The sequence below is a fragment of the Diorhabda carinulata genome, chromosome 3 (genome assembly GCF_026250575.1).
Source record: "Diorhabda carinulata isolate Delta chromosome 3, icDioCari1.1, whole genome shotgun sequence".
NCBI classification, from domain to species: domain Eukaryota; kingdom Metazoa; phylum Arthropoda; class Insecta; order Coleoptera; family Chrysomelidae; genus Diorhabda; species Diorhabda carinulata.
Genome location: NC_079462.1, coordinates 21603878 through 21624001, shown reverse-complemented (window position 1 = coordinate 21624001; position 20124 = coordinate 21603878). Strand labels below are relative to the sequence as shown.

Below are 20124 nucleotides of genomic sequence, written 5' to 3'. Positions count from 1 at the left end.
ATGTCATTTCTTAAATTGAAATATGGGGTATATATTTCGCATTTCAAGTTTTCTTTATATTTTTTTTTCTCTATTTTTTGTAACGCTCTGCATAACGATTGATATACGAAATTTTCCTAACAGCTAGTTTGTGACTCCAGCCACATTTTGACGAAGTTCACCATCGCATCGTTTTGAAATTGAAGTTGGATGTCAACTTCTATAAGAAAGTCAGTTAAAATAATTGGATAGACGAACGAACTGTTGAAGTCTGTCTACAACTGTCACGTTGTAGCTAATATTCATTTTATCTTTCAAAATGCCTTGAAGTTGACGAAACGTTACAACGAAACTTTAATTTGAACCAATTTTCCGCGGTTGTGCCATAATACAACATCTGTGATATATGATACAAAATTAACAATTTTGTATTATTATTGTTCTCATATTGTTTTTTGAAAATAACTGAAAACTTTTAAAATCTTCAATTATATTTCACAGAAAAAGGTCTGAGAAACATGAAAATCGGGTAATTTAGCCAAAAACACAACCTCTCAACATTTTCACCTAATTTTTACTGTTTATATTGTTGGGGGATCGTTATCACTTCAGGTGAATGAATCCAAATAGGAACCTGAATCTTCAGGCAACACATCGACTAATACACATATACACCTTGAACGTATTAATGACAGAATTATGGAGCCTATCGCCTTTTCCTAATCAATTTTTTCATAGCTTGAAAGAAGATATTTAAGGTAACGGTTTCTATCGAAAACGAACCGAATGGAACCGCATACGTATTAAACAGTACTTAGGAATGCATAAATAATCTACCCCGAAAGACAGAACCATATTGTAAATACCTAGAACAGTAGGTATTGAGTGTATGCTAAAAGATATAACTCGTACTAATCGAGCGTAGTCTCGACATCGTATTTCACTCATAGTGTTGATTTTTTTTCTCGCTGTCAAAATTATTGGTAAAGGTGTGAGGAAATTTGTAGTATTGGCATAGACACCAATTGTAAGCTTATTGTTAATTATTTTGATTCCCTCAAGTGTAGTAATCAAATTTTTAGACCAATTATGAGAAATGTAAAGATAAAAATTCAGGTTGCCAGATAAAACTGAATGACGAATGTTGATTTCATCAAAAAAATATATTAATGAGCTTGCATTCGGATTGTGTGATAATTATTCATCTCATAATAATAAATTGGGAATAAAATTATAAAAACAATTGAGTAACAACTACGTTATATTCCATGTTTAGTTTGTTAGACACGTTTGGATTATTCATTCAATAGCTCAGTTGGTACAGAGTCGGTCCAAGTAGGTTTCAATATTATCATACTTTTGTTGATTATTAATTCCTTTTGTTATCATCATTTTGTCAAATATCAGAATACAAAATGAAAGATATGCCAGGATTAAGGCCCTAATAATTCAAAAGTAATGACATATTTTTATTGAAAGGTGTATTTTGTGAATATAAGATATAAAAATATGAATAAATATATGTATTTCGAAGTTCTAAATGATTTGAATAAATCACAACTTGCTTCTTGGATGTTGTTTACCATGAAATAAGGCACAGCGTAGATTGTTAACGATTGCTGTTGGACTATAGGGTGAAAATTGAACAGAAGGCCAGAAAACTATTAGAAACCAATTCAGTAGAATATGAAATAATATGGAATCTCAATTTGATCCATTATCAGTTACTAAGAGGTAGCGTATTTGGTAATAAAGAGTCGTCGATTCTGTTAGAAATTACAGATTAAAACGTTGAAAATTCCTGAATTTTGGGAAAGTTGTAGAGCATTGAAATATTAAAACAATTACAGAAAACGTGCTAAACAGTCACACATAAATATATACATTTTTTTATTTGACAAATAATTGCCTTTTAACTCATCATTGTAACGGGAAAATGCATAATATCTGAGCGTTGTATCCAAAGCTGGACCAGCTTCTTTCGTAATGGTGTCAAAACTTTTCAACAAAAAAAACATATTTTTCTATTTGCGAGAAAAGCCAGAAGTCGCATCATGCTGAATCTGGTAAGTACACAGACAGAAATCACATTTTGCAACAAATATAAACAAAATACAAATTTTAAAAAGAAATGTAATTGCTTAGTAAGGGAAAATTGTCTAATTCAACAAGTTTTTTGTTGAAATTTTGAAATGGAAATATTTATTTCATAAACAGTAACATATTTGGATAACAAAATGCACACATAAATATGAAAATTTTTCAAACACAAATACATATTTTATATATTATTCATAAAATTCATATGTTGATCTCTAAAATTCCGCTAATATATGAATAATTTTAAGTTATTAGTCTCCTCCATAACTTAATGCGTTTTATAGAACACAGGCCAACAAAAAAAATTGTATTTGAAAACTTTTTCCACTTCACTAGCCAATATAGATTTTTGTGAGCTGAACAATAGGTACAATCAATAAAATGAGTAGGTACGCTTATCTTTTCTTTCTCCTTTCCCATTGAATCTCCTTGTGTAACTTGTCTTTAACGAGTTGTTCGCTTAACTTTTTGGTTAAATGACCAACTGTAGTTCACCATCATGCTGGTGTCCCAGGTAACATTTTCCTATCACTTTAATGTTATTCTGCAAACAATCACCTTGCTCCTCATCTAGTACATTTTTCAAATTTTCTATGAAGTAGTGAGGGTCAGTTTCAAAAGTAACTTTCAGCCTTATCGAGCATCAAGTTTTTAAACATGTTACTAATCCATAGTAACATATTAAGAATCCTCATACCCATGCTATTTCTCATTTGAGATGATTGTGGATACAAAATTAACGTAAAACATAATTTTTATAGCACAGGTTCGACAAAGGCGCTTCTTAGCTTCTAAAAGGTATTAGAATTTGGGCAGAAATACTAGAAATTTCATGCATCTTTAGCCTTCACAAACTGGTTTATGGGTTCTAACTTAATATATCGAAGTGGTAAAAGTAAGTTTTTGATAATAACGAAACTACAGGCTAATTCTACTAGTACCAATGTTGTTTCTTAGCACTACTGTCTCATTCACACAGAGAAATTTGCTGACCAAAGCAATATTCTAGGTATCACATAAAAAATGTAAAGCAAACGTGGAGGTAAGTTAGTTTGGAAGTAAATAAGATATCAGTTGTTAATGTTTAATAAAGAATTACAATTTTTTTCAAGAAAATTATTTCCAATTATTTTAATATGTGTCTTGAAAATTGAAAATTACATGAATTAATTACATAATGTGACGAAATTTTTGAGTATCATGATACGAAATTTTAGTCAAAAAGTCTGTTGGCTTGTGTAATTGGTTTATTGCATCAAAATAATTTGACATTTTCTCATTTTACGGACATTATTATTATTTAATAATAGACAATTATTTTTTTCATCCATCGGAATTATTATCATATTTCTTTATCCTAGAGGATCATGCATAAATTTAACTAGAATTTTCTAGAACCATTGATGTTATTAATAGTGAACACACTATTTATTACTGCTCCCAGTCGCAATTGAGCAAATCCATCGTCTGATGCGAGTTTTGATAAAATCAAGTTTTCCCTTTGGTCTCTAAAGATGACAACTTGGTAATAAAATCTTGTGTAAGGCAGTTGCCGTAAACAGGACATTCAGTATGTATACCTTCCTCTGATACTAGTTGTATTAGAGTAGAAAATATTTACAAAGCATTCTACAGTATTATTTAATCATCAATCTCATTCTAATTCTGCAGAAAGTGGATATTACAGAAAGTGAATTGGAAAGTAAGTAGTATGCCCTCAAATTTGCATCAGAAGATTATAAATAACCAATGCTGGGAAAAAATTTGAACACTTAAGCACACATTATCTAAATCTCTTCAGTTCCTATTACTGCAGAAACATCATGACTTTTCAGTTCCACCTGTGCTGTGCTCTCCATGTTTTTGTCTTCAGATTAATAATGGATCCGAATATTTATATTGTATATTATATTTTCAATAACTTCTTTAGCACCATTTTCCTAAACATTAGTATTCTCCAAATGCCTCTATAAATATAACCTCCCACTTATGTGGTATTTACTCTTGAAAATTCGTTTCGAAAAACAAAATGAGAATATTCTGAACACGCTTCTCTATGTTATTGATCAAAAATTGAATTAGAAATTAGAAATATCGTTCATTCAACGTTATGTATTAAAATCCAAATCCTCATTTTTTATATTACAATGCAGTCATTAGGACTATTAAAATGTTTATCTCCTGCTACTTTTACTTTTGTGTGTTTCAATCAAGACGATTCGTGTGAATTATGGTACGTTTATTCACGGCTTTATTTTAATACTGCCATAACTTTTATGTAACTTTGTGAATATTTAATAGCTACATTAAATATTTATAAAAATATTAATTCTAAAATATTTCTTCAACTTGTTGTGTAATCGACTGAAATAATTATAATTTTATTGTTTTTCAACTAAAACTGGTTATTGAAAACATTTGAGATTAGTAACAACTATAAAAGTCTAAGGTAGTATAATGTCACATATAGTGTCAGAATGTGGTCTTATCAACAGATGATATCACAACTCAAAATTAAATGAAGAAATAACTAACTTAAGCAATCAAAGCAAAAGGGAAAGGTAAAATGAGTAAACAGCCCCGGATCTTTCATAAAAGCTGATAAATTCAACAAGGAGCGCTTATCTTTTCACACCTTATTGTTATAATCGTTGGATTGACGGTGTATGGAGAGAAAAAAGTTAGTATGACATCTGAATTCTTTTATTCCGTTTCTTTCTAGTACATTAAAGTTTATATTTACATGAGGTATGACTTTAATTTTACCTCTTACGATAAAAAATTCGTCATATTAATCCAAATAATATTTTAAAATGTGGAATAGAAATACTTCTATATTCTAAGTTAAATTTTTACTTAATCGTGACGTTTCAGCCCTTAATAATTTAAAAATTTAAAAAATAGTGTTTTTCATGTTAAAATTTTTGAATGGTGCTTACACTGTGATAAAAATAATTCAATAAGAATGATTTCATACACAAAAAGCACTTTTAAGAGGATTTTTGGAAAAATCAAATGTTTTCCATGAATTGATTGACGCTCTAATAATATATTCAAGTATTTCAGGAGCAACAAAAAACTGTTTCAGAACAATGTAAAATTTGAGAATATAAAATAAAAATCCATTTTTCAGAAATTCTAATCGTTCATTAACATATGGACTGTGACTTATGTAAAATATTTTTAAAGACATATATAAACAAACAAGCATATGAAATTATAATACAACAGGAAAAAGAAGATAAGTAGAGCTGTTCGAATATGGAGGAGAAGTATCGAGAAAGAGCTGCAAAAGATAAAGTTAACATGGGAAGAGGGTACAGAAATAACTGAAAACAGTAGAAAATGAACGGCCCTCGTTGATAAAATTGGGCGATATCCACAAAACGACTTATGAGGATAGCAACCACATCATTTTACCATAGTTGCAGAAACACCGACAGGTTTGCTTTACGGGGAGCTATATAAGGATGAAAATTAGTAATAGATTCATTTAAATATCACGTTTGATCATTTTTTCACACAAGTTATCGCATAGTGTAACTCCTTAAAATCATCCTTAACATAACATATTCAATTACTTGCGTAATTTATTTGTTTGGACATTATCAATAGTTTAATGGGATTATGCTTCAAAATACTGAAGTAAAATTTTACTATTCAACTTATTCCACATTACATGGTTTGCCACGGTAGTAATAACTTTGGCTACCTTAAATTTTGATAGTAAACAAGTTTTTTTGGAAAAAACATTTTTATGAATTAAGTACTATTTTAAATGGACATGGAGAGTTTATCAAATAACAAATAACTTTATTAATAATATAATATTAGCATTTGTTTGTGAATCTTCAGCCTCGATATTTGAATCTCAATTTATTCCTGAATTGTTGTTCAATGGATATGTCGATTTAAATATTCAAATGGGCTAATTATAGGGTGTGTCATATGACAGTGACCAATACAAGCTATCTTAGTTTAAATGCACCCACTGTATATTATTAGTTTTTGAACTCTTCAAAAAATTCTTCTTCGACTGTTTCAGAGTGTTTTCAGCAATTAGAAAAAGATAATTATTCGCTATATCACTAAAAACCTAATAATTATTTCTTAATAATGTAAAAAAAAAACATTTCCATGTAGGAGATGTTCATAATGTTCGCCGCGAACGTCTAGGTAACATGCTATTCTGCTGTAGAAATGTCTTCTAGTATTACTCATCATCTCAGGCGTAAATGATCTAATCGTAAGCGTCTTTTGTTTTTTAAGTCATCCAATGTGAGGGTCTTAGTTGTGTATACAATACTGACAGATCAGGAGACAGTACTTCTATCGATCTCCCGTTTCTACTGATTTGGGAGAATTTGGGAGATAATGGAGCGGTGCTTCACCTTGCTGAAACAATATTACATTCGCAGGAACCTGTGGGTTTGCTGAATCTGGATAAAAGTTACTCAAAGCTGTCAAGATATTATTTTGGAAGAGTTCTCAATATTTATCTCTACTCAAATTGCCATTAATAAAAAACGATATGATTTCCAATAATTCCTGTTCAAACATCAAGTGTTTCAGGATATTGAGTATGTTAGACCAAGCGGCAATCTTGGCGAATTATATGACCGTGTAGAGTAAATGTTCTCTTATTTTGTCCTCATTTGTTCACAAATATAAATTTTCGTATCGAAATCGTCTTCTATGAGCTCCTGAATTGGTATCATTGTGTGACTGAAATTGAATTTTTTAACCAGAATTATGTGGGTTTTCTTGAGACTCAAGCATAATATCCAACTGCATTGGCAGCTACTTGTTTTATCCGTACATTTGAAAATTGTCCATGAAATAGGCGAGCAAGTATCTCCATAACCAATCATTTGTAAAATGATTATTTTGTGGACTTCTGTTTAATGAACCGTTTTTCTGATATTATTACGTTTAGTTCACTAAATTCAAACAACAATAGCAATTACACTGATCACTTTTGTTATACAGTCAACCAACAATTTGCTAAGGCTATTTTTAAACTAGTATAAGCAATTCTTTCTTGTATTTTTTTCAACTCATTTCAGTATAGTATTGGGTGTAATGTAGCGAATTTGTGAAGTAAAAAAAATTTGAATTTCTGTTATAAATATGAAAACACGTAATATTGTAACACGTAATATATGTATATTGATTAAAATTTCTTGACCTCTTAGGTAGATATTTTCATTTAAATTATATTTTATTTTGCAAGTCCTTATCGCGTTGCACCTCACTAGAAGCATTATCCGAAATATTTTAATTAATATTATTTAAAACTATGGTTTAAATTCGACAAAATTTGGATAAAAATTATTTCCAAAATTGCTCAGTGACAAGTATCATCAATAATATTATATTTTAAAAACAACGATTTGTCAAAAATTCTACAAAGTCCAAACGATTTAGCAAAAATAGCATATAAAATCTAACGATTAAAATATTCATATATGATGTTTTCTCAGTTATTGACTCTAATTTATAAAGTTTCCAAAATTCAAGAAATCGTTTAGTCAGATTTATTTCTATGGAAAATCTGCCGGTTCTTTTCAATACTATATTAAAATCTTACTCAATTATCTGTCACTTTCAAATATCACAAACCAAACTCAAAATCCATGGACGCAAAAAATAATCCTTTGTATAATGTAGCACCACCAATCACAACTCACAACATCTGAATTATTTGGCGCGAAATTTGAAAAAAAAATCAGTAAAATTATAAAAAACGCGAGACACTTAATTCCCAAATTTACTTACTTTTATTTTTTAAGTGCACTGTTAATTTCGATTTTGATTGTATGCACCTAGCTGTTAAACTGGTAAGCTGGCAAATTTGCCATCTTCTTTATAGTCGGTCATCTTTTAATATTTTAAGTGTGTGTACGGATTGAGTCATGGGTAGATACCACCTCCTTTCAGCACATGTAAGCTGGAATCTCCTGAGAGGTATAACGTACCGGGTATACACGGCGATACCGCTAGTCTTTCTATCACAGAATCAATTAATAAACTTCAATTTTTTTTCGTAACATTTCATAAACGATTGTATGCAATCAAAAACATAAATATTCTAAATTAACACCTACAAGATACTTTTTTTAATTTAATTTAAAGGTTCTCCGTAATCAGTTGTTGGGTAACATAACGTTATATATATGAGGATAGTGCGAGTGACTCAATTTTTATAAGAGCTTTGTCAATATGTGTGAATCAAGCATTTGCAAGCTATAACCTTGCAGATGCTTTTTGTTTTTTTATTTCGTTTTATATCGACTGCTTATTTACTTTTGGACAATAAGAATTTGGAAACTTCTAATTGGAATTAGTTGTTTGCAAATGCTTAGTTAGACTTTAATCACTTTAGCTAACGATTAGAAGTTGAGGTTTATGTCTGTATTATTGAGAAAAATCTCAACCAAAAGGTTCAATGTAAATGATTTAGATAGACATTAGAATAAGCGTAGCAATAAATTTCAAATGGACTATGTGAATTCAAATGAAACAGAAAACTATAAAAAAAACATGTACCTTGTGTGCGTAGCTTTAAATAATTGAAAAGCCTGACGTTTTGTGCCTATTTATGCTACGAAATTTTTACTTTGGTACATTTCACTTGAAACTCACATCACCCAATACCAAGACCATTGATCTAAAGTAAAAAAATGCTGTGGATGTTGTAAACGAAAGTTATAAATGGAACGTACAACTTAAACGTCTTAGACCTATGTACAATATAGCGATGTGGTGAAAACGTGCAGTTATTAAAGAATATTTTATATACACTGTGCTAGAAATTCATCCAGCATGGATTCCCGTGGATGTATGATTGAGTTATTGTCAGAACTAACCAGATTTCCAAAGCGGATTCTTTTTCAGTCTCTATAGTTTGAATTACCGCAACATTTTTATAAAAAATAAACACAATGCAATCAACACCATGAGCCATGAATATTTAATGGACGAGCTAGGCGGTGTTTTCATCTATGACGTCGATCATTCGCTCACTACCCCCACGGGTCTTGAATGAAACGTTAGAATATTTATGGACAGGGTATAACTCGCTGGTGAAATGAAACGTACTCTCTTGGTTCATTAGCACAAGTAGGTAATACTAGGGGCTATGTTGTTAAGCCAATCACAGCAAAGCATCGAGATTTGATATAAGATAGTGGATGCGTAGTTGATCTATGACGGATGCCAACAATCACGATCATTTTGGTTGATGCAACTTCATTGAATTGCTTGGAAAAATAACTGGGCGATAGATTTGAAATTTGAATTTAAAATATGCCGGTAAAAGAAGAAGGAAACTGTTGTTTCTATGTACGTTTAGTACTGCTAATTAATCAAGAGATATCGCTGAAACGGGAACTCGAGCTGGCAATCAAAAGAATACGGTTGATATGTAATTATGGAATATACCTATTGGAAGAACAAATATTAACCTGTGTTATCAAAGTTTCTGTTATACTTTATCAATAATCAGGTTACAATGTACCCTTTAATTATAGTCAGTACAATTTAAGCCTAACAAACTGATATCCTATGTATTATTACAAATTGTTCTAACAGGATACAAAAATTATTTCAGAATATATTTTTATAATAATTAAAATTATATTCATATTTTTATTAATACCACAAGGATGTTTCTTTTCAAAGAAAACGAATAATCAGTTGAACATTTCAATAAAAAATCGACATACTACTAATAATAATTTATTTAAATTGTTGAGAATAAAAATATTTATGCGTAAAGAAATCTAATGGCTATTTCAGTAGTTGAAAAAATTATTAAATGACTCAAACATTTCCTAAAGAAGATATTTAGAAGAAATATAGGAAACAGGATATACGAGTTTGTTCCTTACTATGCTGTTTGTAATAAGCGAATGGAAATTCCAAATTAAGATGTTTGTTTCATACTTTATCTATAATTTCGTCATCAATAGTTTTTTATGTTACAACAATGGTACGCAATTCAAATCGACAGCGATAGAAAAAACAAACAAGAGCTATTCTTATGAGTATGTTGTTATTTGTCTTGATTGGATAGCCGAATTTGAAGTTTATAAGTCAGTTGATCATACTCAAATTCTAGTTATCTCTTTAGTCGGCTCTTACCACTTTCATCGCTAGTAAATCTAAATTCTATTCCTAACTTAGTCGCACATTAACTGAAAAATACTAACCTCTCTTAGCCTGCTTGTTAAGAAAGTGTTTCTAGAAATTCTGGAAAATACTTGACTTAATCTGTTACTCTCATGATGGCATAGCTAACTGCGGATTAAGTTGTATCTTTCGGACGTCCAAATATATATCTCACCCCCACAAACATATCGTCATATGACTTGACTCTCTTTCAATAGTGATACATGATATCTACCAAACTCTCATTACTCATGGTATCACAGTCTCTCTGAAATGACCTCTAGCACACACTGTTATCACTGGAGAACACTCCATGTTAACGTATCAGGTCCCTGTGTCCGTCAAGTACATTCTCGCCAATTATAATCTATATTTTACCACAAAACAGCAATTATATTTGAAATCTAAACTTAAGGAAATACTCAACTGCCCCACTGAGATCAAGAAAGTTATGTTCCTCAAAGCTACCAACCAGACTACAGACACAAATTTCTGTTTCACAGCAATACATGCAGGCCTTGTGTCTAGTAGTCCAGTAGCTAGTATGAGGTAATAGCCGGAAGTTAATTTCTAACTATCCACTCATCTACGTATACATTTCTATATTTTAGAAGATATCGCAATCATTCGATTTTTGAAAACGCTGTACAGGCGTGCTAAACTAATTGAAAAGAGCAATCTCTTTGTATAGCTTTTACATTATGACTACGGTCTTCTTTAGCTGCTGGAATTCGTTCACAATAACAGGATTAATAGTCATTACACCAAAATTAAAAGACTAGACAACTAAATGTATTCTTAGAAATTGTAGAGAGGAACACTTTTTGCAACTATAGCTGATTAAAATAAGGAAACTGTTATTTCAGTATCCCATCCGAATTTGATATAACTATCTAAGATCTTTCGGGATTATCATGAGATGACGGTCAAACTTTCAAACTTTCAACCTTGAAGCCCCTGTGCTAACTTGGAGAGGGACGAGATACCTCATTTTTTTATTAAAATGAGCCGTTCTTGAAGAAAACAAAACACTTTCAAACCTACAGATAATAAAATTTGGTTGAATTTTGTATATATAGATATATTTTTTTTAAACTAGCAATAAAGAAGAACTTGACAGAGATAATTGACAATTATCGTGTAAACACAGATCTCAGAAGGAATTTTGTAAATACATTCTATCCTGCTTGCTGACCCCTAAATCTAAATTACCACCCCCTTTGCGTTCCAGGTTGTTAGGATTATGGGTTCATTTCAGGGTGATACGAAAATAGGAAGCTGCATTGTCTCAATATTATACTCAATTGTTATAATAGTTTATATTTTGTAGACTTACCAGAACGATTTTGCTTAAAAATATGAAATCCTCCAATTTCAGAAAAGTCGTTGCACGGTTATCCACTTAGGAACGCGGAGCACTACTTTTACCTACCTATTTCACGTTCAGAATTAGTTAAGGGCTCACTAGTTCACAATGCAAAAAAATGCACAATCACTTGCCAATTGAAATCAAATCGATATCATATTTTTCCGCATTTTGCAATAATTTGAGGGCTTATTTACTAAAAAGTGCCTTCTACTCTGTAAACGACTTCTATTCTAATAATAATATTTAATTCCGGGCATGCTCCATCCTGGTCTAATTTTGCTATGGACATATATACAAATTATTACCTATTACCATTACCTATAAATTTGTTACTCATTGTGGTTTAATTCTGTATATTGAAATTTTATTTTATTTGTATCTTTATTTAGTTATTTTATGTTTGTTTTTCAGTTTTTACAAGCTTTTGTCTACAAATTGTAACAATTTTTTTACAATAAAGCATTTCTGTCTCACTCAAATTGTTTAGGTCTTTTTTATGATTGACAAGCTTTTTGTGTATGAATCATTTCTAAAAACTTTCTTTTTCATGTATTTCATTTCGTTTTGGGAATTTTCGAATTTTTATAACTGAATGTATGTTTTTGATATTCCATGGTTTTCATTAACATGCAATTATTTTCTATTAATGACCGTTTAATCTTTTATCTATATACTGCCTTATGTCGATATGTCGATAGCTGTTGGGAAAGTCCTATGTATTCATCATCAAATATTAATTGATCAAGAATTGCGGTATAATAAATTTTTCATAGAATATTAAATTCATTTGCTTCAAAAAAGAAAATTCAAAATGATGATAGTCATAAACATTTGGATATTTATGTCTAATATCATTTTATTTATATGATTTTCTTACTGCTTGAGTCTCTTAGGAAGCTGTTTAATCATTTCTATAAGCCAGAAGATCCCAAAATTTTATTATTATTATTATTACCAACTCGTCAAAAAATCAGATCTAACTATGGAAAGTACACTCCTGTTGTAGCGCTTCCTATGGACACCTGGAGGTGCACCTGGACCACATTGGGAATCACTGTTATAAGCGAACAATAACTGCAAGAAAAATATCAAAGTTTTTTTTATATAAAATAAAACTTGGTTAGAATGGTCCCTGAACTAACAAGCGACCAACAAGTGACAATTAGAAAGTAAATTAAGAATATTTTGCAAGCCAAGCAGAAGATAGAAATATTACGTAATACTTAATAAGAGTTAAAGGTTAAAATTCCAAATCTCGAAAAGAAGAATAAACTGTTTCGATTTAGACACTTGATTTTTTTTCGATCTTCTTATAATAATTAATGTATTGAGGTGAATAGATGCGAAATTTGATATTAATGCTACGCAAATTTTCCATACGAATCGTTTCCTTTTTGAAATAACAATAATTCACACACATTCTGATGAAAATGAATTTTTATATACAGAGTTCATAAGTAAATATCGTATTTAAGTAATAGGTCAAATGATACTTGAAAATATCACCTAGTTACTCCACAGATAACAAAAGTTATGGTTTTATTTAAAAAACATTTCGTCAAAGAAAATAATGAAAATATAAAACTCGTTATTCACTCGTTGTTAACACTATAGATATAAAGAGAGAAATGCTTTATTGTAAAAAAATGGCTACAATTTGTGGACAAAAGCTTGTAAAAAATAAAAAAACAAACATAAAAATAACTAAATAAAGATACAAATAAAATAAAATTTCAATATACAGAATTAAACCACAATGAGTAACAATATTATAGGTAATGGTTATAGGTAATAACTTGTATATAAGTCAGTCAGTAAGCGAAAATTAAACCAGTATGCAACATGCCCGGAATTGAATATTATTATTAGAATAGAAGTTGTTTACAGAGTAGAAGGCACTTTCCAGTAAATATGCCGTCATATCGATTTGATTTCAATTAGCAAGTGATTGTACATTTTTTTGCGTTGTAAACTATTAAGCCTTTAACTAATTCTGAACGAGTAGTAGGTAGGTAAAGTTCATGCTCCGTATTTCTAAGGCAACGTCCTTTCTGAAATTGGAGAAGCCTGATTAACACAATCGTTTTAGAAAAATCACAAAAAGTTCTTGCAGTGGAGTGATGGTTGTTTAGGCTAGAGTAGATATTATTTAGGAGGGAGAATATAGAATTGGAGAATTTTGTTAATAATAAAACAAGATATTCACAGTCAAAAGTTGTAGAATTTTAAAAATTTGGCATTTAAAGAGATTAGATTAACAGTTACTCAGCTGCATCACTGATTTCCAAGTGCTTTATCTTTGGTTCGGGTCTCATATTCTTAATTAAAGGATCCGAAGTCTTCAGTAGCTTCTGGAACACATCTTCGTTGGTAGATACATAAGAAATTACTCCGATTGGGAGAATCGACTTCTGCCGTATTTCAGCAGCATTTAACCAAATTTTATGCACCGTGAATGGCATATAGTAGCATGAATATTTATCAATAGCCACCTCTGTCGATTATTTCATTGCTATTCCAGTATCGTAGAAATGTACTGATCCAATTAGGTGAAAGAGGTAGTGCGACAAACAAAAGCGTACTCTAATCCTTTCCTTTCTATGCGATGTTATGATAGGATAGGCAGATAAAAAGCTGATGATCTTAATTCTAATTTTTAATTTAATACGTCTAGTTTGAAAAGTGACCTTCCACATTTCTGAGAAAACCGGAGATTTTTTTGTAATCATAGTTGTTCTCAATGCTTATTTAAAATTCTTAACTTATGACGTTTTAAAGCGCTTTAACTTGTTTGTTGACCAGCGCGCAGCGTGTCCGATGTGTGGCTTAGTTAACCTTTGTAGAGTAGTGAAAAAATTTGATAATTTTTTTCTCCCTCTTTCACAATTATATATCACTCATTTAGAATAGTGTGTAATTTGATCAAACTTTTATTATACTGAAAGTGGGCTGTTCCTAGATCCTGTAGCTTATATAGTGTGAGATAAAAGTAGATAATTGAAACCGGGGCTTTCAAAAATCCCATTTTTTCTCCCTTTGGCACCACTATGGGTCGTCAAAATCGGTTTAGGGTTTCTGAACAAAAAAAAAACACAATGAGTATAATTGTAACATAATTGACACCCACCTCCATTCCACCAAACTTTTTTATCGATTGTGACATTCCACAACTTGGGTTATAAATATATTCAAATATACGTAACTATTAATAAAACATTCATCAAATGAGAATAAGATTTATCCACATTTTTGTCGTAATATTTTTGAATTTATTGGATATTATCATAAATCGTTACATTTGAGAAAATGTTGCCTAACTCATTCGCTTTTAACAAAAATTAAACAGTGCGGGTATCAGAATTAATACCAGTAACTAGTAACCGTAGTCTTAAAAAATTAGGCGACGAGGAAATTAATATCATACGTACAATATGAAATCTAATATGGAAGACCGGATTTTGGCTCATAGACTAGACAACATTCATTATGATTCCACCAAACAAGAGAGGCTTTACTCGAAAATGTCATAATTATCGCACATTCTCGCTGCTATCACATACAAACAAAGTGCGCTAGATAAATATCATAAATAATCAACTTAATCACTACGTGTACAACGAATTTGCAAGAGATTCTATGAAGAGTAGATGCACCCGAAATCACATTGTCAACAACAAGGCTTTCAAGTTTGTCAGCTAGAAAAAGTTATAGTGGTGTTTCAGATCACTTAATCAACTCAATCACTTATTCAACTTATCCAATTTACTTGGAAAGTATCATTAGCAAAATAGAAAATATGATGAGTCGAGACTTCCACCCATAAAGATGTGTGAGATGAGGGTGTATTTTATCTAGATATCATGAGGAACTCTCCAAATGAATGTTGAATGAATGAATTATTGTCAAAGGAGATCGAATAACCAACTATGTTGATGACGGTACCATATAGGCTGCAACAGAGGAGGAAATGGCAGTTCTCCCAAACACTCCTAAATTGAATAGAGCAGGAGAGTGAAAAGTTTGTTCTAATAAACATAACAAAAAAATACTAAAATAAGTCTGGTCCGAACGTTGGTTTTCTCATATGTCTCATACGTCGTAGACCCTTAGAGCTAAGGAACGAAAATAATCATAATCAGAGGCATAAGATTTGATTTTGTACAAAATCATACAAAATTTTAAAAAATTGATAAAATCTTTATTGGATGCCGATGATGCCACCGGTCCATAATCCACACCAAACAGTGACTTTTTCGAGATGCATTGGTAGCTCTTGCAATGCTTCTGTCTGTTCTTCACTCCAGATGTGGCAATTTTGCTTGTTGACGTATTCATTCAACCAGAAATGAGCTTCGTCGCTGAAGACTATTTTTCGATAAAAAGTGGAGTTCCCTCCAACGCCAACGCCAATTCACCAAATGTTAGACGTTGTGGAAGATCGTGTAGCTTCAATTTGCACCAGCCTTATCTTATAAGGTTTATACCCAAATCCTTTTGCAAAATTTTCCACGTAGAGAATAATGTATCTACAATTTTGTTCTGCGCTATACTTTCGATAAAACAAAAGTTTTCGAGAAAAATTCGAAAATTTTTGCTTTCATTTTGAATATAGACTTTTGAAACTTTATTTCTACTGGTATGCCCAAAGCGTCTATGAAAATTTAACTCTGTCGGGGCTTTATTCATTCGAATATCTCTTTTGGCCGAACTACATAGACAAGGTTTTAAAAGTTGTCACTGGTTATCTTAACACATGGGAGTTTGAGAGATATTAGTTCAAATAGATACAACGTAATATAAAGATTCATTGACCTCGTATAATAAAATTATAATAAAAAAGCAAAAAGTAGAGTTATCTCTCCTGAATAATCATATACTTAACGGTAAAGTAGAACTTAAATAATAACCTAAATACATTCCATTGTAACTAAACGTATGTCGAAATTTCTAGTGTTCTACAATTTCTTAAAAAATTTCCACCAAAGATAAAAAGATTCCTTCGATTTCAATACAAAAATTGTGATGCCCCGTACAACAAATAGTTCAAACAGTAACTATAGAAGACAGAACGATCAATCAATATCAAGTAAAACGTGTACCTAACCAAATTATATTAATTGAGCTTTCTACGAAATTATATAACAACATTTCTTCTCGTTTGGAAAGGTATTTCTCTATTACCTTCTCGCTATGACTAAGGAAGGAATTGTAAATAAAAAAGCCAATATCTTTCGTAACGTTCGAATATGCGTCAAATTTAAGGGGTATATTGATCACCACGACCTTTTACAAGTCTCGGGGCTAGAAATTTGTTTCCATTTTCGACCAGACAACATATATTTCATGATCACGATCAGAGATCGTACGAGAAGATGAATGTTTTTGAATTGTTACTTAAAGTAGAAGGCGAGAAGAAATTCCACATATTCTGTCTGAGAAATAAGAAGAAAGCAAATAAATAAATTCTCGAATTTTTCGGCTTAATCGAAAGAATAATAAAATATGTTTTCCAAAGAATTGAAGTGACATAGTAATTTAGTAATTGTGTGCTCAACGGTCCTCTGATTTTCGTTCCTTTCACATTTTCGTTTATTCATTATAAAATGTCACGAAACTTGAATTGATCCATTTTTATAAGTCATATCTATTTTTCTATGACTACTTATTGGTCTTTAGCACACTTTCTCGTTAAGTACTAGTTGAAAGACCATTTTTTCTTAAATTTGTTGTTAATAATTCCTATTTTTATGCTTATTGATTGAATATATATGCTTATATTGATTTACTGATTGCGTATTTTGTTTACAATATGATGTATAAACTTTCAGAAATTCTTAAATTCATTAATTTTCGAAGTTATATAAGTGAGGTCAAATATTATCTATCAACATGTTAAATGTGTCTAAATAACCATAATATAATTTAAAATTTCTTCATATACTATTAACAAATCAAATTTGTTCTTTTAATTTACTCTAATCAACTTATTTCCAACAAGTTAGGAGAATAAAGATATCAACATATTTTGAATAAACCGAGCGCGTTAATTTCTTGAACTCTAGTTTGAAAAATTTTTCGCGAGAAAACATCGTATTTTCTTTGAAATAAAAGGTAACAGCAAAAAAAAGTTTTGCCACATTTCGTATTCATAATATGTATCTATATTTTGAATGTTGAATAAAATAAAAAATTAGATTCCAGCAGTTACGGATTTTATTTATGGGATTTATGAGATTTTTTTAGGTCACTATTTAAATTGTTTTGACTAAATTGTATGCAAAATATAAAAATTATGATTCAAAAAATTACAACCTAACAAAATTTTAACATAAATGGATTTAGTATAATTTCAAATTAAGGCATACAAAATTTCTGCTCAATAGATCCAGTAGTTTTTGAGCAACACCCAAAAAACTAAATCCATCAGGAGAAAAATTTTGCGATTTTTGAAAATTCTAGCATTACAAGCTGAGTTGTGTCATTCCTAAGCTCACTCACCGAATAACTTCAAATTTATACTCTAGGTTTAAAATTTATTTTTCATTTAAAATTATTTTATTTAAAATATTATATTCGACCCTTGAACTGTGTTGTGAAGTTTCTTATTTTGGGTGCCTATAGCAAAGTTGCAATTTGAGTTTATTATTGTATTTTGTTCGTTGGTTGTGCATTTGGATTATTTTTTTATTTGAGAATCTTTGAACTTGGATATATATTTCATTTTTAAGGTAAGTGGATATTATTACAATTAATATACACAAAAAAAAACTGTATATTTAGCGAACTACTTAATAAAATGTATTTATATAACAGATAATCACCTCTTCTTTTCAATTTTTTAGAGATGGTTGGAAATAAGTGTGTTTATTTCAAGTGTGGGCTAAGTAAGAGATCAGATCCTACAATTAAAATGTAACTATTTCCTGTAAATGACCCTACCAGATGTCAAAAATCGATCATACACTCGGGTGAGTTATTCTCTAAGCAGTTATTTTTCATAAAGGAATAAAAATTAGTGAATGTGAATAAATGACTGTTTACAAATGTTCAATACTAAACATAATTAGGTATTTAATTATCATCAAATAAAAGATAATTCGTCCAATAGTTTTTTCTGATAATGAGTTTATTTGTATTATGGTCGCATTGCATATTATATGAGTACAATGATTTACTACAAATTCCAAATGCATTCAATCTTATGAACTTATCAAAAGTACTTGAATCGTACCTAAATTTAAACTTAGAACCCACCTTTATAGTAAAGACAAACAGAACAGAATTATTTTTACATTTTTGAAAATATTTAAAACTTATACATAAACACAACTAACCGAATACAAAGGGCTGAACTTTAATATTTCACAAAAATTGTATTTTTTTTTTATTTTTTTATGTTTATGAACTAAGTACATAATAATAAGGTACTGTGTCTGTGTGTTTATATTTGGAAATTATCCTGTCAATGAGGCAAAAATTTCAACTATTCAAATGTTGTCAGTTTTATTTGAATACAAATTTACTATAGACATGTACCAACAAATCTTCGATACGACGCTTTGTGCCTTCACGAGGCAAACATATAGGTTTTTAATGACGATATGCTTATTTATTATAATTATTAGTCAATTTAAGCGATATAGCACACTTTTATCTCGAATAATTAACATCACTAATGATTATTCTTAAATACGTTTCTGTCGGAGATACTTGTTTTGATTTTATCAAAAAATATACTGAGAGCTTAACTTTAAACATTACCTGGAGTTTTAGATATAAAAAAGAACTTTTTCAACCAATGTAATGTCCCTCCATAATATAATCACCATTTCTGTCCATTGTTCATTTTTGTCCTCATATCTGTTAAGGGTAACAATATAGTAATGCCATATACCATCTTACCATTGTTGAATACTTTCAATAAAAATGAATTTTAATTTCAATTTTATTATATATATTGCAAAAAAACACATTTAACAAGAGAACTTTATTTGCTAGTAAGTACCCGGAATTATGACCATACATACTTGGTTCAGATAAGTAGACCTTTTGCCTTTTTTGCCTGGTTTTGTAAGCATTTATGGTCTCATTGTAAAATAAAATTTCTGAAAGTTGAAAGTAGCAACAAGCTCCTCATGTACATTTTTCCAGACGCACATTATGAATGAATTTATCATCCCAACAAATGATGTTAGTTATTTATTTCACGATTTACCTATCCATAACTTCCTACAGTAATAATAGAAACAGTCTATTCAAAACTATAGAACAAATTAACTATTTTTAAAAAATGTTACGTATAAAAAATCCTGGAGAAGAGCAACTTATATTTTCAACTGTAGTAGTTGGTGTCTTTTTTGTAACGTTATAACTATATTAAATATGACGCTTTGGATATATTTTTTAATGGTATATATTTTTTGTATTGCACTTTAATAGGTTATAATTTCAAAAGTATATGACTCATGCTTGATTTACCCATAACAGATTAGTGAATAAAAACA

General features: G+C 30.2%; 1 protein-coding gene across 3 annotated transcripts in view; it reads right to left on the bottom strand.

Annotated features, from left to right (window-relative positions):
- The window catches only part of LOC130891859 (mucin-2-like), a 63999-nt gene extending 56044 nt beyond the window's left edge, over nt 1–7955 (bottom strand). For 2 of the 3 annotated variants that reach the window (XM_057796907.1, XM_057796911.1), the window contains exon 1: nt 7858–7955. The gene's annotated coding sequence lies outside the window, so the exon portion shown is untranslated. Of the gene's footprint in view, nt 1–7669 lie in introns of all 3 variants that reach the window. The other variant, XM_057796908.1, reaches the window with a different exon arrangement.
- Between the last annotated feature and the right edge of the window lie 12169 nt (nt 7956–20124).